Genomic DNA, 24208 nt, shown 5'->3' with positions numbered 1-24208 from the left:
TGCTTTATTTGACTTTGTCCTTTTGTGTTAATTGTTAATGTTATTATATTTCTTTGACTTGACCCACTATCCACTGACTTTGTGACTTGGGTTCTTAGTCTTTTGGCTTTTGTGTAAGTGTTATCGGGTTGTTTGCCTCTTGAGTGGGGGCCATGTGGGCATGTATTGGGCAATTGGGGTAATGGACTGGACTAGTGGATAGTAAAGTAAGTAAAAAAGAAATTATAAAAGACAAAGAAATTAAATTATGTAAAGACATAAGGCAATGGGAGTGTGCCGACGAGGTAGTATATTTTCAATCTTTACATTGTGTAAAGTAGGTATTGTTTGCTAGACTGCTAGTGGTCAATAAAGAAAAATAATGAAACAACTAAACAACAAAAATTTATGTTGAATTAAATCATTAATAGAGTCATGCTATGGACACAACAAGTATTTTCATGCTTATGTGAACTTGCTGAAAATTTAGTGAAGACATGGAAGCCTGACACTTATCCAATAGACTAATTGCTTGTGAAGTTAAAGAAGTTTTTCACTAATGAAATATATAAAGAATGAACTGCACAATCTAAGTAGAGATCAGTGGATGAATGGTTGCTTCACTGTGTACATTGAAAGAAATGTAACTTGCAGCATTGACAAAAAACTATCTTGCAACGATTTCAAAATATGAAAACTCGTAGATAGAAATTGTAAAACTTTATATATTTGTGTGTGTGTGTGTGTGTGTTTTTTTTTTTTTTTTGGTCAATATATGAATTTCTTTTTCATTAGATTGTGTAATTTAAGTTTTTTAAGAACCACCTTGGAAAAAATTTCTAGAGCCACCACTGTTCCCTACCTCTCGCAGTACAAATTTGTTTAATTTTAAGTTCTCTTACACTTGTGAAAGCAGGAGATATGATTAGTTTTCCTAAATATTAAATACTCATTATAGCAAGAAGAGCCCAATTTGTATACGTTTGTTTTTACAACTTGCGACTTACTAAGGTGTGGTGTAGATGAAAATGGGATGATATTGACGCCTTATATTTCAACTAATTAATCACAATTTACTACCTTTGTAACTTATAAAAAGATTCTAAAAAAGAAAAGTCAATCCTTGTTATTGTTGTAATTAAAAAGACTTCAAATTGGAGCAATACCTAATACGAACTATATTAAACAAAACAATAATGGCCTGTTTTGCATTGCAACTTCCATCTCCCCCCACCCCTCCTCCCTTTTATTCATTTTTATTTCCTCTTTTTTTGTTTTTGTTTTTTTTCAAAAGTACCAATACTTACGGCCATAAATAAACATATTTATTATTAATAACTTGTGTTCAGCTAGATAAAAGCCATTTTGTTTGTCTTCTTAACAAATGATCCAAACTTATTCATAACTCTAAGTTTGACTGTTAAACAAGTCAAGCTCGAGCATAGTAATGTGTTAATAAACAAGTTTATATATAGGAGACTCAATGTGTGTATGTGTGTGTTAGGAACCCCTAATATAGGCAAATAGATAATAATGTTGTAATGTTGAATTTAGTAGGTTAGCAAGTTAGAATTCCTAGGATTCAATCAAATTTAATAAATGTTGGAATTATTAGTGCATATGGGGAATAATAGAACCTATAGGATAAGGCCATATGGCAATAGAGTAGTTTTATGGTCTATAAATACCTAATTGTAATCACATTTAGAGATCATTGGAATAATATTGCAAATTTTTGCCATAAGTGCATTTTCTCTTGCTTAATTTCTCTTAATAATTCTAATAGAGGGCCACTGCCTCAAATCTAGCCAAATCGCATACAATTTTAAATCAACTTTTCATAAGTTCCTAAATGAATGTCATTTTATCTAATTAAATCAAATAACCATTTCCCTTTCAAAGCACTAAATCAATGGTCCTAGAGTTAGGTTCACTCTAAGTTGGGTGAGGAAGTACAAGTCATTCTCTTGATACCAAATGGCATTAACATATGTGCTTCATTCTCCCCATATTTATACCTCTTGGGTTTGAAACTAGTTACATCATTTCATACCTTAGGATCTATATATGGCCCATGCATTGACCAATAACAAGAACATATAGGGTCCTAGTCGGCCATAAGATATATTAATCGAAGGGTTTCTAAAATAATACTTTAAAGGTAGTGTAATTTGGAGACATTTGATTCCTCAATCAATTTCTCTTGTCCAATTTGATTGTCTACCTCATCTCTAGTGTTCTTCAATATATTAGGATGGTTTAGTAGATTAATCATTGCCCACTCTAATGTGACTATCAATGTTTCAGTCCTCGCAAGTAACATTACTATGTATTGAAGTTGACAAGAATAAGCTTGATTGGTATTTTCTTCTTTAACAAAAAAAATTCTCATTTATTTGCTTTAGAATATAATTGTAAATAACGAAATATGCAACTAAATCTAATATAAAATCTAATTCAATTAAAGATACATATAATTAAAAAGGGAAAAATAAAAAACTTTATTCCAAAATGTCTCAAATTTCTAGAGTTCAATCTCACTAATTTAGTCAATAAACCAAAACAAAAAACAGGCGTTTTCTTTGAATACCGCTTGATATATTTGCATCCTATACCAAAATATCCTAAGTTAACCTGAAAAATTACGAAAGGAAATAGTGCAATTATCCAAGTCTTTTCTTATTCCTTAAACATAGATATAAATTACTATTCAATAAAAAAATGTAAATAAATAAAGATATAACATTTTTATAATTAAAACAATTCAATTTTCAAATTAAAAATGTGATTCTTATAACTTTGTTTATTAATTGATTAATATTTTTTGCAAATACCTAAGAGTCACTCCAAGAAAATGTTCAAACATTCACCGTCTCAGAAAGAACTTTATGGATGATTAGTCGTACTTTACACATAGCCACCAACGGCATAGCTTTAGGCATGATGAGCCCATTACCTTTAGTCATGTCTACTTCTTCCTCAGTAACCCTTTCCCAATCGAAACACTAAATCAACGACCCTAAAGCCAAGCTCATTGTATGTAGGGCAAGGTCCACTCTAGGACATGTCCTCCTCCCGATCCCAAATGGCATGAATTTATATGCTTCACTCTCACCATTTCCAAACCTTTCTGGCTTAAAACTAGTTGCATCATCCCACATCTTAGGATCTCTATGTATGGCTCATGCATTGACCAATAACATTGTTCCACGTGGTACATCATATCCTCCAATAATGCAATCAATAGAAGACATATGAGGTACTGGAAGTGGTCCAAGAGGATACAATCGAAGGGTTTCTGAGATTATACATTGAAGGTATTGTAATTTGGAGACATCTGATTCCTCGATCAATTTCTCTTGTCTAATTTGACTGTCAATCTCATCTCTAACTTTCTTCAATATATTAGGACAATTTAGTAGATTAGACATTGCCTACTCTAATGCGACAGCAAATGTATCAGTCCCCGCAAGTAGCATTACCTGTATATTAATTATACACAAGATGTTTAGAAAACAACAAGAGGTCTTGATCCCCATAATAGAATAATGATATATATTAAAAGAAAGGTTTGCTTAAAGGTACTTGTGAGAGACCGCCAAAGGTGCCTCTCAAAAAAGAGAGATTTTCTAAGTACTTTTTAGGGCACCTCTCTTTTTGGTAAGTGGTGTGGAGTCGCCACTTATTTTTTATACAAAGAGAGAGAGAGAGAGAGAGAGAAAAAAAAACTAAATACAAAAATACATGACTAAATTGTTTCCTTTCATTGATTGAATAAAAAAAAAATACATGTTTGAAAAATTGAAAATTACATGGCTTTGGGTCCTAGTTACAAACTACCAAATAATTACATGCCTTTTTGTCCTAGTTACAATCTACCCAAAATAAAACAAAGATAAGGCCAGATCTACCTATCCAAAAGACCTAAATTCGGAGGCTAGGTTACGGAATGGGAAGGTGTTAGGCACCCATTCCGCCCAGACAGAATTTGGTCTTCTAGACTCTTGTGACCAACGTACCCCTTTTATGCATACTATGAATGATATGTTGTACATGTGAATAAAACTAAATCACATAAATTTATTTATGAATGCATCATCTTCTTTGTTTAAAAAAAATCAAATTTGTTGTTGTGAGTAGAAAAAATTGAATTTGGTTTATGAAAAATCAAATTTGTTTTTACAAAATGAAATATTTTGATTTGAAAAAAAATATCAGATCTGTTTTTGAAAACTTAGAAAAAATGGTTTTGGTTTTGTAAAAGATTAGATCTTTTTTTGTGATAAAAAAATTTGCGTATATAAAAAAAATTAGATCTGTTTTTGTATGTTCAAAAAGTATGAAAAATAATTTCTTTTTCATGAGAAGAGAATTTCATTCATGAAATAAATTCATGCTACATGTAACACAATCATGCACGATCTTTTTCTTTATTTCGAAATCTGCATATGTAAAAAAGAATTATATCTGTCTCTGATGAAGATACTAATCAGTTTGTATTTTTTTTTTTAAAAAAACTTCAGATCTGCATCTAAGGAAGATGTAGATCAGTTTTTAATTTGAGGAAAATATAGATCTACCTCTAAGGAAGATGTAGATCCGTTTTTGTTTTGAAGAAAAAAAATTTTAACGTGCAGTTTTTTGAAAATAAGAAAGAGATCACAACAATAATAAAGGAATTAAGAACATGCTTTGACAAAATAAATCAACAATTCATGTTATAGATACTTGAAACAGCTAAACTAAAAAAATAAACAAATACATCATCACAATAAGAGAAGCATTAAGAAAAGAAAAGGGTGATCAAAAACAACCTCTTGCATGGAGCACTTCTTCTTATTGAGAGGATGTTTTAGGGTTAAATAAATTTATTCAATTATCTTTGAAACCTAAAAACCCTAGTTTAAGAGAGAATACCAGAAAAGAGGTGTGAGAAATTTGAGAGTGTGAAAAGGTGTCTCTCCAAGAACATAAAATAATGTGCTGAATTTTGGGATCCAATCCCTATTTATAGAGAATGGAATGCTTAAAAAATAAGCAACCACGAGTAGAATGCAAATTGGGACGCATCTTTCTGCGAAAAAGTCGAAAAGGGTGTGTCTTATCAGCACCCGAAGAGAATTGGGCCAAAGCCCAAAATAGTGCAATTCGGCACTTTTAAAGTGACGTTCGGCACTCCAAAAGTGCCAAATGGTACTATTGGGTGTCGATTGCACTTTCGTGTTCGGGTGCGTTTTGGACTCCTTTTTTCGGTTTTCTTGAGCCAGTCCTTGCACTTGGACGTGTTTTCAATCCATATTCTAAGATTTTTTTCTCTTTTCTGGATAATTCAAGTCTTTTCAGGAACAATTATCTTGAAGATAAATATCCTAAAATAAATTTTGATAAAGTTCAGATTATCCACAATTTTATTATTATCAAATTATCCATTTTATTCCTATGCAAGCAATCTTATTTTAGACACTAATTGTCAACCAATCAAAAAATTATTTAATTAATTTTAATTTTTTAACCAATTAGAATTAATTTAAATCAATCATGCGTGGTCGACTCTACCTAGACACAATGCATGTTGACCGTGTAAAGTTGATCATGTGATATCTTTCGATCCGACGGTTCGATTTGGAAACCGAACACACCGTTGTGACCGTTATAATCTCAAGATCATTTTTATGACATGCAATAAAGGAATTAATGCACGTAATGCAATCATGATTTTTTGGGTACATGGATGGTCATTCTAGTTATCTTCCTTGATTAAATCATGGGTGCAAAATCGAGTGTATATAGAATGCCCCTCATTGACAGATCTTGGAAAGTGAAAGTCAATGTAAAACAAAGACAATGATTTTAGTGGTCATGATTTAATTAAGGTTGAATTTTCAAAGATTTCTCATCCTTTTGTTAGGACATATGTGGAACTTATTAGAACATATGTCATGTAAAATTGGCTAATTTTTTGACAAAACACACTTTACTTGAAATTGGGTAAATTTAAGATGTGTTTAATACTTTAAGGAACAAGTATTCAAGTCTAGTATTGAAACCATGCAAGTCTGTCCAAGAAACAAGTGAAGAAGTCTTGTTCATTAAAGCTCGACAAATAAATCTATTGAGATTTAATGTATAATTCTCAACAACTTTCAATGGGAAACTGTATCTATCGAGAATTACGAAATTCAAATTTTTAGATCTGTTTTTCAAACATATCCAAGTTATTTGTGTGGGGTTTCTTTTCTCACAATCCTAGATATATATAAGCATTATTTTAAGGGCCGTAAAAGGTGATGCAAGGTGATGCAACTTGGTGCAAAGTGATTATTCACTCAAATTGTGATTGGAGACAATTTTCCCTAGTTCATCTTTCTCTTGTAGAAGCTGCTGCATCTTTGCACCAAGTTGTAACGAAGGAGTTTCTTGATCTTCATCATTTGGATGAACTAAAGAACTTTGAAGCTAACATCCTTCTCAAGTTGGTGTGTTAGTCATGTACCTAGATCCGTGCATCAATTGTGTATTGGGGTAAGGGTTCAACTGTAGGTTGGTATTAGGTACTAGGAATTCTTTTATTTGTAACCGCTTGTTTTGATAATAGTAGATTCTCGGGAGTGGTGACCTTAAATTCACCTGGTGGGGTTTTACTTCGGTGGTTTTCCCTATTCATAAATAAATCACTTGTGTAAAATTTATTTTTTGCTGTATATTAACTTAGTTGGTTATTTGTTTATGCTACCACACTTATTGCATGTAATTGAACATAATTAATTCACTTGACTAATTAATTTGTTAATTTACCAAAGGGATCAATATATTCTTGGCCTATCACCTTCGAACCTAAAACTTTAGAATATAGAACTAGTGCCTTACCTTTTGACAAAAATGAAAATACTTGACCTAACTGATAGCTAATGAATTTTGGAAATGATTCTTGACAATTTATGTGACCAAGAGGCTTTTCCATCCTAATCTTGATAATGGAGTTGTCTGCAACAAGGGAGCTTTTCAACCTCGATCTTGACGAAGGAACTATCTGCGACTGCGATCTTGATGAAGAAACTGTTTGCGACCTCGATCTTGACGAAAGAAATGTCAACGACCTCGAACTTAACGAAAGGCAATGTCTGTGACCTCGATCTTGACGAAAGGTAATGTCTGCGACCTTGATTTTAATGAAGAAATTTTTTGTGATCTCAATCTTAACGAAGGAATGTTTGTGACCAAAGGACTTGATCTTGACAAAAAAAATGTTTGCAACCAAAGGATCTTGATCTTGACTAAGGAAGTGTCTGCGACCACGATCTTGATCTTGACTAAGGAAATGTCTGCGACTAAAGGATCTTGATCATGACTAAGGAAATGTCTGTGACCACGATCTTGATTTTGATTAAGGAAATGTCTGCGACCACGATATTGATCTTGTATAAGGAAATGTCTGTGACCAAAAGATCTTGACCTTGACTAAGGAAATCAAGGGCTTCTCATCCTTGAAACCTAGTTGTTGCCTGCAAATGTCAAAATTTGGAATTAGTCTTTAATTGATGAGTGTTTTGTTGTTCCTTTGCATTTTTGAAATGTGTGATTTTCATTTTTCTCTTCTTGATTTGAACTTTTTTCATTTTCATCAAGAAAACTTTGATTGTTTCTTGATGGTTCTTTGAAAAAGATTTTTTTCTTGCTTTGAAAAAGATTTGATTTTTGAAGCTTGGAATTGGACACTGGAAATTTTGAAAATAAAATTGGAAATTTTGGAGACTTAAGATTTTGGAGAATTAAGATTTGGAATTTGAAACCTTGAGATTTTGAAATTTTAAACTTGAGATTTTGAAAATTTTGAAATTAAAAATTTTGAGACTTAAGGCTTGGGTTTTGAAACTTGAAATTTTGAAAAATTGAAACTTGGAATTTTGGAAATTTGTGATTTGAAATTTTGAACATGAAATCTTTCTTGATGGTTCTTTGAAAAATATTTTTTTTCTTGCTTTGAAAAAGATTTGAGTTTTGAAGCTTGGAATTGGACATTGGAAATTTTGAAATTAAAATTTGAAATTTTGGAGACTTAAGATTTAGAATTTGAAACCTTGAGATTTTGAAAATTTTGAGACTTAAGGCTTGGGTTTTGAGACTTGAAATTTTGAAAAATTGAAACTTGGAATTTTGGAAATCTATGATTTGAAATTTTGAACACGAAATATGAGGTTTGAAATTTTTGCAACTTGAAATTTTGGGGATTTTGAATTTAAAAATTGGGCATTTAGAATGTGAAATTTTTAAACTTGGGAATGAAAATTTTGAATTGAAAATTTCGGATTTGGAGTTTAAAAAAACTTGAAAATTTGGAACTTGAAGTTTTATCCTTAATCCATTCCAAAAAATTTTCATCCTTTCCCTCTTTTTTTTTTTTTTTTTTTTTTTTTCTAGGAATGGAAAAGAAAAGGAAAAAAAAAAGATTTTTTTTTTCGGGAGTTGACTGAGTCAACTCAATTTGATTGAGTTGACTCAACAACTCAGCTGTAACTTTAATGTGGGGACCGAATTTTGGCCCCCCATTCATCTTGTCTCTCTTTTCTTCTTTTTTGCTTCTTCTTTCATCACCTTCTCTTCCTCCATTAACACTATTCACCTTCTTCTTCCACTTGATTTTTTTTCTTCATCTTACCATTTCTTCTAAAAATTATAAATAAATAAAAATAAAAATAAAAACTTTTCTAAGCTTCTCAACCTTCCCTCATCCATCTCCCTCAATATTTCTTTAGATCCTTGTGTTTTTGGGCACTTTTGCCACACACCCAGTTTTGGTGGAACCCATTTTCAAACCCATTTTTCTTTGCATCAAAATGTCTTCCTCTTCCAATAGATCCTATTTTCTTACTTTTCATGATAAGAAATATGATACAACATTTGATTGGCATGATGAGGATGGGATCCTTCAAGATCCCAAGACCCATGCTTCATATTCTCACATGGATATCAAGGTGAGTTTTTCTTTGGGTTTATTTGCTTGGAAAAATGTTGTTTCATGCTTCATTGAAAATTTGATGGTGAGACATTGTCATTTTGTTGTGTGTTCTTGTTGGAAATTGGGGTATTGTATGATTGATCATGTTGTAATGTTGGTTTTGGAGCATTTTTGAAGTGTTCATTTTTTTATCATGGTGTAACTTGGACAATGTTGGTGGCTTATGGAATTTTGACAATGTTGGTAGTTTGTGATGTTGTTGGATGAATTTTGGCATGAATTTTGGGAGCATTGGCATTGTGAAAAATTTGTGTTGTGGGCTTGTATGAATATGCTCATGATGTATGTGGAAAAGTTTGTCGGCATGTGTAAACTTTGTTTTATGAACATGGAAAAATTTTGTGGGTATGTGCATGGATAAATTTGTGGGTATGGACAAATTTTGTGGGCATGAAACTTTGACTTATGAAAAAATTTTGTTGGGTATGTGGTGTTGGTTCATGGAAAATTTTTGTGGTTATGATTTTGGCTATGTGAGAATTTACTTCTTGTGCATGGACATGTAGGAAATTATTTGTTGGCTATCTTGGTCATGTAGAAGTTTTTGTGCATGGTTATGGAAAAAAATTTGGTACTTGTGTATGGACATGAAAAATTTTGATTGTGGTGAAATTTTTAGTGGGACATTTTGTTGTGGTGGGGCATTGACCTTATGACTTCTCTATTATTACCGATCTAAGGTTGGGTGGTGAAAGAATTTGTGTCAATGACTTCCTTACTTCAATTGAAATCAAGAAACTTCTAGGTGTTGTGCCTTCCAGAATGAAGAGTAAAAATATTCCTTTGTCTTGGCCATGTGAGAATATTCCCCAATGTGATACTATGGCAAAGGGTGCTCACATGTTCATGCTTCTTTTTATTGGGACTTTCTTGTGTCTGGATTTAGGCAGTATAGTGAATCTGCATTACTTGTGGAGTTCGAGAAAAATTAAGCGAATCCGGAATTATGACTAGGGTGGTATGACTTATGCTACTCTGTTGCATTTCATGGGTTCCTTTGTGATTTTTTCAGATGTCTTTAGATCCTTGAGCTAGATATGAAGGGTATGCAGAGTGTGAACGGGCTTTGGAGCTGAATGGCCGTCAGGTATTGTTTGAATGTGGGCATGGAAGGTATTGATATCTTGGTGATCGGGTGTTGCCCCAAGTTCAACATGAGTATCCATTTACAACAATTCCAATTCCTCCTTGTCCCTCTGTCTGGTTGGCTGACTTTCTGACTGATGAAGAGGTTGCTCGGGCTCGTGATGGTTATATCTTTGCAAGAGTATAAGGGGATTATTCTGAATTCATTCAAGTTCATTTGCAAGGTTTCTTGGTTGGCATAACGGTACTTCTCTTCCCTTCTGAAGTCAAATTTTCATCTCACAAATTCTTTTTCCATATTTCTGCTTAGTAACAAAATTTGCATGTTGGATTTTTAGCCTCCATCTTCTAAAGAGGAAGAGGAAAAGATTCCCTCTCCTCACCATATTGGTAGCTCTTCTAGTTCCTTCATGGAGACTTATCCCCGTTTTCCGGTATGGCAATATGATGTGATGAATTCTGATGAAATGTATAGTTCCATGCCTTTGAATAAGCCAGAGCACACACCAAACATTCCTTGACCCGATCCGGTATGTTCTTGCATTTTTATTTCTTCTTGGCTTATTGAATGGCTCATGATCTAGTAGATTTGTGCTTTGGGTTGATGTGGATCTTATGGAGGAAAGTATGCAAATGATTGGAGGCTTGCAATCATTGGCTCGTACTTAGTCCTCCCAATATGTGCTCAATGAGGCGAGCTGGGTATGCAATGATACTTTTTGAGTATCTTTGGCTTAGACTTTTCTTAATGATAGATTAAACACTTGATTTTACTGAATTTTCAGGAAAATCGAATGGAAGCTACTGATTCCACCAAAAGGACTTTGGAGGAGAGGATCAGAAGTCTCGAACTTGAAAATCGTTAGTATGATTGTCAATTTTTCACGAGTCAAGAAGGAAACACTGAAGGTGGCTCCTCTAGAGATGGGTCAGGGAGATCCTCATGCAAGCAGACTCAGAGACCCAATGATGTTTGACTTGAATTTTTAATTTTTCCTGAAAAAAAAAAAAAAAAAAAAAAAAAAAAAAAAAAAAAAAAAAAAAAAAAAAGGTGTTCCTTAAACAATCTTGTATTAATTTCCATGTTTAGCCCTTTGTCCTTGGAATCGCTTTGGATCATGTAGAAACTTTAACTAAGACAAGTTTAGAATTCACCTAATGAGATCCTATAGTACTAATTTAAACTTATCCTGATTTGCTCTGATGAAATCTGCACTTACTTGAATGACCCTAGTTTAAAATGAACATATGAATTTTTGGAATCTCAATGATTTTTTTTTTTTGGTTGAAAATGAATGAGACATGGGCGAATGTCCCTAGTTTGGAACATGAATTCATGAGTCTTAAAAAAATCTTGATTTGATCAATTTTTGAAAACAATTATGGAAGTGATGATTTTTGAAAACAAGTGAGTTAGGCACGTTGGAATGCCCCAGTTTAACCCCAAAAAAAAAAAAAAAAATCTTTTTGAGTGCTAAATGATTCTAAAAAAAATGTTCGAGAACACAAAATTGCATGGATGTACGATGGAGGGGCTGCGTGCCACTTGGCACATGAGGAGTGCCATTTGGCACTTGGTCACACCATGATGCTTACGTTGTGGTGGGCCGACTCCTTACACTTTCCCAATGCGTGTTTCATGTTTTAGTGTTTTTTGAAAAATATTTTCTTTATTTGTCATCATGAAACACTCTCCTACTCAGCTACAAACTCTTTGAAACCTATTTAAACCTGATTTAGGAGCTGATGTAGCTTATATTGATGATTTCTCCTGCGACAAATCTCTGCATCAAGGTTAGTGAAGCACAATAATCACAAGAAAAAGTCATTCATGGCTAGCAATCATAATTTTTCTCATTCAACAATTCATGATATCAACAGATGGGTTCGTAACTTTGATTTCAGTACCAAGACCAATTTTACAGCCTATAAACTAGAAGGAATCAAGGCTCTGAGGAATGTTAAAATCAAGTGGGATTTTCTTCATGCTACTGTGAAGTTTTGGGATCCCAAAGATCATGTGTTCCAGTTTAAAACCGCTGAACTCTGTCCCACAATTGAAGAATTTTTTGCCATCTTGGGCTATGATCTAGGCAGGAAATCTGTAGCTGTTTCTTGTGATCCCAAGCATAAGGAATCTTTGTTTGATGCTTTTGGTCTTCCTACTTCCATTACCAGTAGTATAATTGAAGGGCATATGGTGAATCTTCGTGCAATTGTTTCCAAGCTAATTGACAAACGCACCTATGGAGTGACCGACAATATGTAGAAAAGCTTTGGCTTAGCCCTATGCTTCATGGGAGAATTTTTGCTTTGCTCTGGAAGGCACGGTTATGTGGATGCTCGAGCCATAAGTGTTATGAGTCAAATTAAGGATGGTGATAACCTTGTTTCTTTCATCTTGGCAGAAACTCTTCTAGGACTGGATTCTATATTTCATGGTGGAGAATCTCAAAACTTCCTAGGGAGTTCCTTAACTTTGCATATATGGCTAATGGAGCAACTGGATATGATTGCCAAGCCTATAACTATTAATTATGGGCCTAGTAGTTTTCTTAGCAGGACTGTAATTAAAACTGAGTGCCAAACTGAAAGTGATTGGGTAAAGTTCTTGAGCAAGAAATCCAGTACTTTAATCCAATGGAACTGTTATTGGTGGAAGTGCCCACCCCCTCTATTGTGGTCTCCAAGATCAGATCACATCTTCATTGTTAGGTTCCAGAGGGCAACCTTCCATAAGGCAGATAGACTCCTGAGGCAATTCCAGTATGAGCAAGGAATTCCCGGTGGAAAAAGAAGAAGAACTTTCACTCTTGTTCACACAAATCCTATTTCTATAAAGAACATGCTCTCGGGCTTAGAGATGGCTGACTAACTGGACCAGTCTTTTACCAAAGTCCACTTTCACTGAATGACTACAGAATACTCTAATTGCTTGGTTAACAAGATTGTTGACAAGGAAGCTGAGATGGTTGCTATGAGAAAACAATTTCTCAGAGATAACCAAGAAAGACACGATGAAAATAACTATGAATTCAAAAGAAGGGACAAGGATGACAAAGCACCTAACACAGAAGAAATCAATGATTAACCTAAAAGGAAAAGAAAGAAGACAAATGACCTTATTCTTTGGCTTTGAACATGTTTATTTAAAAGTTGATGTAAAAACTCTTGTATTTAGGAATTAGTTAGGATTTTCAGGTTAAGGGTTCTATTTAAAGTGTAGGCTTTCGGGGTTTTTTATTTATTTATTTATTATTTTTTTTATGGTTTGGTTTTGGGTTTGGGTTCTTAAGTTTTGGTTTGGTTGCAGGTTTGATTTAGGGTTTTGTGTAATGACATGGTTTAATGGAATGGTTGAATTTTTGAAAATTTGTGGTTAATGGGCAAATGGTGGTTTTGGAAAATCATGACTGGACTAATGCATGGTTGCCTATGTACCCCCTCGGTAGAAGGATTAGGTCATCAAGTAGTTTATTGATTTTTTATTTGCCTTAATTTTTGCCTAGGCCGCCTTTTCAGGTTTTCAGCCTAGCAGGCTCTTTCACTCTCTTTTTTACTATCCTTTTGCATAGATCACCTTTTCAGGTTTTCAACTTACATTTTTTTTTTTTTGGTCAAGCCTAGGAAGGGAAATAGCAAAATCTACAACCACTTCAGACGTGGTGCTTTCATACTACCACCTCAAACGTGGTATTTTTTCAATTTATCCATGTTGGTTAGGTCAGTGAAAGGGTTTGCATCTAAATCCATCAACCTTACTGCTCCCCCAGAGTATATCTACTTGATAATGTATGGGCTTACCCAATTTTGCTTGAACTTCCCGTTTGCAGCTTGAACCGGGGCTCAGATTTCTTTCAACACTAAATCCCCCAACTTCAAATCTCTAGTTCTTACTTTCTTGTCAAAAGCTTTCCTAAGCCTTCTTTGGTAACCTGGAATATGATACAAGGCCTTGAGTCTCTTCTCATCCAACATGCATAGTTGGTCATATCTGCTTTGCAACCAATCTACTTCAGGGATTTAACTTTCCAATACTGTCCTTAGTGAACGGACACCCATTTCAATGGGAAGGACTGCTTCCATCCCATACACCAATGAATAAGGAATAGCTCCTATGGAAGATCGAATTAATGTTCTATACCCCCAGAGTGCATAGGGCAACTGTAGGTGCTAGTCCTTGTAGTTCTTTGTGCTCTTCTTCAAGATTCGCCCTATATTTTTATTAGTAGCCTCAAATGCTCCATTGGTTTGAGGACGATAAGGTGAAGACTTGTAATGTTGAATATTGAATTGTCGTAGTAGCTTCTCTATTTCTCCCTTGAAATGTTGCCCATTATCAGAGATAATTTTATGTGGTACCCCATATCTGTAGATGATATTGGTTTGGATGAATTAAGCCACTTTCTTTGAATTCAGAACCTTGTGTGAGATAGCCTCTACTCATTTGGTGAAGTAATCAAGGGCTACAAGTATGAATTCATGGCCATTGGATGCTGTTTGGTGAATTTTCCCAATAATGTCTATTCCCCATGTAGAGAATGGCTAGGGTGATGTCATGGTGTGTAGTGGCATGGGTGGCATGTGCTTTAGATCTCCATAGACTTGGCATTAATAGCATTTTCGAACATGAGCCGCATAGTTGACTTCTATAGTAGTCCAATAATATCCTTGTCTCATTATTTTCCTTGACAGCATGTATGCATTCATATGTGGCCCATAACTTGACTCATGAACCACTTCAATTATTTGTTGTGCTTCCTTGGCGGTTACACAAAGGAGATGAATTCCATCATATGATCTTCTATATAGCCTTTCACCACAAATAATGTAATTAGTAGACAACCTCCGGATGGTTAATTGATCATTCTTGTCTGTAAACTTTGGGTATGTTCCATCCTTGAGGTATTGTAGGATGTTTGAATACCATTCACCTTCCCTGTTCTTTCCCTCATCCTTTTCTATTGCCATGCAATAGGCTAGTTCTTCTTTTTGTTCCAACACTATTGGTCTAACTTCATCTTCTTTTGGCCCATCTATTATGGATGTCATGGTTGCTAAAGCAAATGCAATTTGGTTTTGCATCCTTGGCAGATATTTATATTGAATCTTGCTGGATTTTGATGCCTACTTCTGAAGACATTCATGATAAGGCATTAGCCTTTCTTCTTTGATCTTCCATTTAATCTGAATTTGAGAGATTATCAAAGCTGAGTCTTCGTATACCTCAAACTCTTTCACTCCTAGGCCTAAAGCTGCTTGTAGGCCCATAATGCAAGCTTCATATTCAGTAACATTGTTGGTGGCAGGAAAGTTAAGTCTGCCAGAAAATGGAATGTGTGTCCCTTTTGGAGAAATTAAGAGGACTCCAATTCCACTTCCATTTTGATTTGTGGCTCCGTCAAAGTACATCTTCCATGATCCTACTTCAATCCCCATGATGTCTTTATCTGGAAAGTCTTCTTGAATTTCTTCAGCTTCTTCTAGTGAACAATGGGCTAAATGATTAGTCATTACTCTCCCTTTCATAGATTTCTAAGCCACATACTTAATATCAAATTCTGACAAAAGCAATATCCATTTAGCAGTTTTCCCATCTTGCACAGGCTTTTCCTTTAAGTACTTCAAAGGATCCATTCTTGCAATCAACAAGACCTTGTAAGCAAGCATATAATGTCTAAGCTTATGGGTTGCCTATACAAGTGCTACACATGTCTTCTCTAGTGGTGAATACTTTTCTTCATAAGGCACATTTTCTTGCTGATGTAGTATATTGCATTCTCCTTTCTAGTCTCTTCTAGGTATTGAGCAAGTAGATCTCCTATTGCTGTATTTGTAGTGGTGAGATACAACAACAATGGCTTTTTAGGTATCGGTGGAACAAGTATTGGTGGGTTCATCAGATAGTTCTTGATCTTTTCGAAGGCTTCTTGGCATTGTTCATTCCATATTGTAGGAATCTCCTTCTTAAGCAGTTGGAAGATTGGTTCACATGTCATCGTGAGCTGAGCTATGAAACTGCTGATGTACTATATCCTCCATAGAAATCCTCAGATTTTTTTAGTTTTTGGAGGCTTCATCTCTACTATTGCCTTGATTTTTTCTGGATCAACTTCAATTCCCCTCTGGCTTACAATAAACCCTAACAGCTTTTCAAATGTGACCCCAAAAGTGCACTTTTTTGGATTCAATCATAACTTGTAGAACCGGATTCTTTCAAATAACTTCCTCAAAGCCGGTATATGCCCCTCACAGTCCTTGGACTTGACTATCATATCATCAACATAAACCTCTACTTCTTTGTGGATCAAGTCATGTAGCAAAGTGGTAGTTGCATGTTGGTAAGTAGCACTAGCATTTTTAAGGTCAAATGGCATGGCCTTGTAAGAATATGTCCCCCATGGAGTAATAAATGAGGTTTTCTCCATATCTTCTAGAGCCATCTTAATCTGATTATACCCTGAAAATCCACCTATAAACGATAGCAAAGCATGACCTGCTGTATTGTCAATCAGGATGTCTATATGAGGCAAAGGAAAGTTGTCTTTTGGGCTGGCCTTATTAAGATCTTGAAAATCTACACACATTCTGACTTCCCATCCTTCTTTGGTATCGAAACCACATTAACTAACCATTCTTGATAGTTGACCACCCTCAAGAATCCTGCATTATACTGTTTCTCTACTTCTTCCTTAATCTTGAAAGTCCATTTTGGCTTCATTCTTCTCAACTTCTAGTTGATTGGCTTCATGGTTAGACTTGTTGGAATGCAATGTTGTACTATATATGTATCAATTCTGGGCGTGTCTTCATATGACCAAACAAAGACCTCTTTGAACTTTGTTAGGAGTGCCACTAATGCGTCTTTCTCTGAAATGGTTAGAGTATTGCCCACTTGTATCATTTTAGGTTCATCATCAGTTCCTAGGTTAATGAGTTGGGTTTCTTCTTTTATGGGTTCTAGGTGTCCATGTTTTAATTCCTTATTATTAAGAGTTTCTTTACCAATTTTAGAAATAAAAACATTCAAATCGAACAAATAAGTAGAATCAGAAATCATATTATAAGGAAAATAGTTCTTAACAAACTCAATAGACTTAACTAAATCAGACTTAACTGGAAAACTATCACAAACGGACATAACAGGAATAAAAATACTAGTAGAAATAGACTCAATAGGGACAGAAACAATGTTCTTGGCGGGAGTGACTGCCTCGATGGTATTGATCTTCTTGGCAAGATTGACTAACTTGACGGTCTTGATCTTCTTCACGGAATCCTCCACGGGGTGGGTGGCTCCCTCCCATGCCTAGTTCTTCAACTCAATCGTGGCTTCAACGATGGTAGGTGACTCCCAGTACGTTCCTTCTTCCCTCAGCATCCGTACCAAAGGGTCTTCATCCATATAATCTATGCTTTCACTATCAATCTCCATATTGTTGGGCTTTGTGGAGCCTAGTTGTGTTTGATCTAGTTGATGATTCGACCCGACCCGAATAATATTGCACAGTTTTTAATGGGAGATTTTCTGAAGGTGTAGAAAACGCAGTTTTGGTGATTAGGGTTTGTCATTGTCGTTTTTGAGAGAGAGAAAAATTGTACGGTCACACTTTGTATTTTTCCCTGATAAGAGTGAAAGCCTTGCAACTTTGTAGACGTATGCAAATTGCCGAACTACGTAAATATTGTCTTATCTTGTGATTATTTTTTCTTTGGCATGTGTTTTCTCTAATTTTTGTTTCTCACAAGTTGGGAATTTTGTGTTAATTCTCTACACATATTTGTGGGCTTGTTAGTCTCCAAATGTGGGGGCTTGAAGTGTCTCCCCCCTAATGATGTGGGCAATTTTTGTTGGGTTGTTCAGGTCGGTGTCTTGGGGTTCGAAGTGTCTCTCCCCATTTGTGGATGTTGGGCCATTTGATTGGGGTTCGAAGTGTCTCCCCCCATTTGTAGGTATTGGGTTGCTTGATTGGGGTTCAAAGTATCTTGTAGGTTGAATATGGGATTGTGATGTTGTAGCGATGGAGTGTCTTCTATGCTCATGGGCTTCAGTATCGTGATGGGAGTGATGGGCTTAGAATTGGAGCTACTGGCTTGAGTGTTAGCCTTAGGTTCTCTTTGCAGCCCTCCTTCAGATCTTGACCAAATTCTCCCCTAATGACAGGCTTGGTCGGGTTAATCATAGCTAAGTCCCCATCCACATCAATCAATCAACTAAACAAACACATACAACATGTAATGCAATTTTAATCGGGACCGACCTAAGGGTAGGTTCTAAGTCATTATGTTGTAGGGTGGGTTTGTTGTTTTATTGTTTCCCATAGCTAGGACATTACACCTCCCAACTTGTAATATAATGAAGATTGTGTTGGTCCGAACAGCATGGTCTGTCCTTTACAGTCAACAAGAAATGATCTAGTGACTTTAGGCTATGATTTGGTGAGTTCACCACTGGGAACCCAAATCTAATGAAGACCGGTGATCCATGGTTACTACCACCATTCCGTCCAGACAGAGTCTGGTCTTCTAGACTCTTGTGAGCAATGGAGTCGCCACTGTGAGAGACTGCGAAAAGGTGCCTCTAAAAAAAGAGAGATTTTTTAAGTGCTTTTTAGGGCACCTCTCTTTTTGGGTAAATGGTGTGGAGTTGCCACTTATTTTTTATACCAAAAAAAAAAAAAAAACTAAATACAAAAATACATGACTGAATTGTTTCCTTTCATTGATTGAATAAAAAAAAAAATACATGTTTGAAAAATTGGAAATTTCATGACTTTGGGTCCTAGTTACAAACTACCAAATAATTACATGGCCTTTTGTCCTAGTTAAAATCTACCAAAAATAAAACAAAGATAAGGCTAGATCTACCTATCCAAAAGACCTAAATTCGGAGGCTAGGTTACGGAATGGGAAGGAGTTAGGCACCCATTCCGCCCAGATAGAGTCTGGTCTTCTAGACTCTTGTGACCAGTGTACCCTTTATGCATGCTATGAATGATATGTTGTACATGTGAATAAAACTAAATCACACAAATTTATTTATGAATGCATCCTCTTCTTTGTTTAAAAATTTTAGATCTGTTGTTGTTAGTAAAAAAAAATTGAATTTGGTTTATAAAAAATCAAATCTGTTTTTGAGACCTAAAAAAAACTGGTTTGTTAATGAAAGAAAAATCAAATTTGTTTTTACAAAAAAAAAATCTTTTGATTTAAAAAAATATATATATCAGATCTATTTTTGAAAACTTAGAAAAAATGGTTTTGGTTTTGTAAAAGATTAGATCTGTTTGTGTGATAAAAAAATTGTATGTATATAAAAAATCAGATCTGTTTTTGTATATTCAAAAAATATGAAAAGGTTTTTTTTTTTTCTTGAGAAGAGAATCTCATTCATGAAATAAATTCATGCTACATGTAACACAATCATACATGATCTTTTTCTTTATTTCAAAATCCGCATATGTCCAAAAAAAATCAGATTTGTATCTGATGAAGATACAGATCAATTTGTATTTTTTAAAAATATTTCAGATCTGCATTTAAGGAAGATGCAGATCAGTTTTTAATTTGAGGAAAATGTAGATTTACTTCTAAGGAAGATGCAGATCCATTTTTGTTTTAAGAAAAATTCAGATCTACATCTAAGGAAGATGTAGATTCGTTTTTGTTTGAAGAAAAATTTAGATCTACATCTAAGGAAGACGTAGATTCATTTTTTTTTTGAAGAAAAAAAAATGTTAACATGCATGATAGGCCAAGAATGTATTGACCACTTTGGTAACTTAATCAATTAATTTAGCCAAGTGAAATTAATTAGATTCAATTACATACAATGAGCGTGGTAGCACAAACAAATCACCAAATAACTAAATGCAACAGAAATTCAATTGACACAGGTGATTTGTTTACGAATGAGGAAAACCACCGAGGCAAAACCCTACCGGATGAATTTAAGGTCACCACTCTCGAGAATCCACTATTATCAAAATAAGCAATTACAAGTAAAGGAATCCTAGTACCCTATACCAACCTACAATTGAACCCTTACCCCAATATACAATTGGACTTGTAATGTAATGACAATCTCTCCTTTTAATGCACGGCTCCCAGTATGTGACTAACCAATTGATGCATAGATTCAAGTATGTGACTAACACACCAACTTAAGAAAGATGTTGGCTGCAAAGTTTTTCAATTCATCCACACAATGAAGATCCAGAAGCTCCATGGTTACAAAACCCTTTACGCACAAACACAGCAGCTTCTTCAAGAGAAAGATGAACTAGGGCAAATTGTCTTTGGTCACAATTTGAGTGAATAATCACTTTGCATCAAGTTGCATCATCTTTGATGGCCCTTAAAATAATCCTTATATATGTCTAGGGTTGTGAGAAAAGAAACCTTACACAAATAGCTTGGACATGCGTGAAAAACAGATTTGGAAATATGAATTTCGTAGTTCTCGATGGATATAACTTCTGTTGAGAGCTGTCGAGAATTAAATATTAAACCTCGATAGATTTATCTGTTGAGATATCTATCTAGCTTTAATGAACAATACTTCACTTGATTCTTAGATAGACTTGTATGGCTTCAATACTAGACTTGAACTCTTATTCCTTGAAATATAAAACGCATCCTAGATCTACTCAAATACAAGTAAGTGTGTTTTGTCAAAGGATTAGCCAATTTTATATGACATATGTTCTAAAATGTTCTACATATGTCCCAACAATGCATAATTTTGAAAATAAGAAAGAGATCACAACAATAATAAAGGAATTAAGAACATGCTTTGACAAAATAAATCAGCAATTCATGTTATGGATACTTGAAACAACTAAACTAAAAAAATAAACAAACATACATCATCACAATAAGAGAAGCATTAAGAAAAGAAAGGGGTAATTAGAAACAACCTCTTGCATGGAGCACTTCTTCTTCTTGAGAGGATGTTTTAAGGTTCGAAGAAATTTATTCAATTATATTTAAAACCTAAAAACCCTAGTTTAAGAAAGAATACCAGAAAAGAAGGGTGAGAAATTTGAGAGTGTGAAAAGGTGTCTTTCCTAGAGCGTAAAAGAATGTGTTGAATTTTGGAATCTAGACCCTATTTATAGAGATCGGAATGCTTAAAAAATAAGCAACCACGGGTAAAATACGAATCGAGATGCATCTTTCTGCAAAAAAGTCGAAAAGGATATGCCTTATTGGCACTCGAAGATAATTGGACCAAAACCCAAAAGAGTGCAATTCGGCACTCCAAAAGTGCTGAATGGTACTCTTGGGTGCTGATCGCACTTTCGTGTTCGGGTGCATTTTAGACTCATTTTTTAGGTTTTCTTGAGCCGGTCCTTGCACTTAGACGTGTTTTCAATCCGTATTCTAAGAGTTTTATCTCTTTTCTAGATAGTTCAGGTCTTTCAAGAACAATTATCTTGTAGATAAATATCCTAAAATAAACTTTGATAAAGTTTAGATTATCCACAATTTTTATTGTTATCCAATTATCTCTTTTATTCTTATGCAAGCAATCCTATTTTAGACACTAATTGTCAACCAATCACAAAATTATTTAATTAATTTTAATTGTTTAACCAATCAGAATTAATTTAAATCAATCATGTGTGGTCGACTCTACCTAGACACAATGCATGCTGACCATGCAAAGTTAATCATGTGATATCTTTTGATCCGATCGTCCAATTTCCTCGATTTGGAAACCGAACATACCATTGTGACTGTAAGAATCTCAAGATCATTTTTATGACATGCAATGAATGAATTAATGCATGTAACACAATCATGATTTTTTGGGTACATGGATGGTCATTCCAGTTATCTTCCTTGATTAAATCATGGGTGCAAAATCGAGTGTCTACAGTACTATGAATATGTTGCTGCTTAATTATTTAATGACCAAGTCTGTTAGGTTCTAAAAATTTAGAATAATTGGCAAACCATGAATACAAACTTGTCTAGATATAGATTTTAGAGTCTATGAAGTCATATTAGACAATGTTCAAAGTGTTGCAAGTCAAAATTCAAAGAACATTCAAGTTGCAGATTTAGAAAGTCAAAATCACACTAGTTCGATCAATCAGGAGAATTTTTTGATAGATCGGGAGAATTTTTTGATCAATCAGGAGAATTTTTTGATCAATCAGGAGAATTTTTTGATCGATCGAAAGTCGCAGATTAGCAAAATTTAGCAAACGTAAAAAGCCCAAAACTTGTCCATTTGAAACCCAAATTGCGATCCATTTTTTGCAGTAATTAAAGAACATTATAGGCAAACCCTAGAGGGGGTTTTTAGAGGTTTTTAGAGAGAGAAGAATGCATCTTACACCTTCGATTGTAGATCTAGGTTTTTTATACCCAAAACTCTCTTACATCTTCTACCAACAATATTCTTTGAAGAAACTCAAGATCCGGTATTGTAGAAGTTGTTGCAAATAAGATTAACAACTATTGGTGACTTGAAACCTTTGAGTGAGATCTCAAAATCACAAACGTGGGTGTTTGTGTGCAACAGATTCAAGATAGAAGAGTCCGTGGATTCGAAGCTACCCGTGGTCGTGTGAGCAAGTACTATAAGAGGTAGCAGTAGATTTAGGGTTAAGTCTATTGTAAAATCTTCCATTCTATCATAGTGAATCTTTTTACCTTGAGAATAGTTAGGTCAAATCCTCTTTAGGTTCTTACTTTGAAACGGTCCGTTTCATTGATTTTCCCGGGTGATCATATCTGTGTGTTATTTACTTTTCCGTTGTCGTGCATGATATGATTTTCACTGTTTAACCTAAATCTCATAATTAATCTAAGTAAACACTTTGCTAATTCATTAGGTTAAACTAATTTATTTTATGAGGGTCTAACTCTAATATTACTGTCATTGTTTTTATTTTTTGTTAAGAATGTCATCGTTTCGCACTAGGCAGCAATTCCCATGAAGCTACTATAGAATACTGATAATTGCATGAATCAAACAAAACCCATTTCCTAGTTTTCTCAACAAATTTGTTCAATTTTTAAACAACAGAGAAGGTGTACTGACTGCACTTACCAATATAAGACCCTTAATGATTTGGTTGGTGTAGTATTCTGGCTGTGAGTTTTGCAACGAAAGCAGATGGTCAATCATAGTGTTACTCTCTTCCTCCTTGCACCTATGCTCATCAACGAGTCCTTGCAAGAAAGCATCGGTCCTCGTGGACAAATTCTTCAACCTCTTCTCCACACCTCCATAATCCATTCACCGCAAGATTGGCACAAACTCTGTTGGATTCGCCGCTCCTCCACTTGAAATAACTTCTCTCATTATCTCCCTGAACTATATTGCTTCTTCCTTATTGTTCACATCCTCCCCGTACCCATAATACCTCTTCCCTGCCACCATTTTCATGATGTCGTTAAGGGTCATCTCCAAAAGCATTGATTGAAGCTCGACCTTGGTGAAACTGTATAACGAGTTGCGTGACAAGTTTCGTAGCAAATGCTTGACCTCGTCACTTCGAATGCCTAAGTACTTGTTGAGGCGAGTATTTGAGAAGATCTCAAGGGCACTGATTCGGCCAAGGTTGCGCCAGTGGTCACCATATGGGGATTTTACCAAGTCAGTGTTGTTTTAGCTGAGGTGCTTGCCCGATAGGAAGGGAGGACGGTTGGCTAATACCATGTCATTCTTTGTGAAGCATTCTTCCACTGCTGATGGGGATGACACAATGACCACAAGTTGTGAACCAAATTTGAGTGAGAATATTTGACCATATTTTTGTGAGAGGGCATGTAAAGTACAGTGGAGTGGTTTTTTAATGAGATGGAGATGACCTTTGATTGGAAGAGAAGGTGGGCTAGGTGGGAGGTGCTTGGCTTTTGTTCTTATTTGGTGGATGAGCTTGAGAGCAACAAGGAGAACAGTGAGGGATGAGTATAGTAAGATGTATTCCATGTTTGTTTGTTTCGAAATTGTGATACTGATAATTGTAGGTACTTATAGTACTTGTTTGAGAGGTAAAAATCTCGCGTTGACACACGATTCTCTACATCAAATGAGTAAGATCATTTTGCGTTGGCATCCTACATCTTGTGAGATAGCTAGAGGCTTGTTTGAGTGACTGCGTATAT

The 24208-nt window shown here is 34.9% G+C and overlaps 1 pseudogene; it reads right to left on the bottom strand.

Moving 5' to 3' along the window:
- Positions 1-2837: 2837 nt before the first annotated feature.
- Positions 2838-24032, bottom strand: LOC126690901 (cytochrome P450 81E8-like; annotated as a pseudogene).
- Between the last annotated feature and the right edge of the window lie 176 nt (positions 24033-24208).

The sequence above is a fragment of the Quercus robur genome, chromosome 7, assembly GCF_932294415.1.
Source record: "Quercus robur chromosome 7, dhQueRobu3.1, whole genome shotgun sequence".
Classification (NCBI taxonomy): Eukaryota; Viridiplantae; Streptophyta; class Magnoliopsida; order Fagales; family Fagaceae; genus Quercus; species Quercus robur.
Note: the sequence above shows the minus strand (reverse complement) of the source record. Positions and strands in the feature narration are given on the sequence as shown.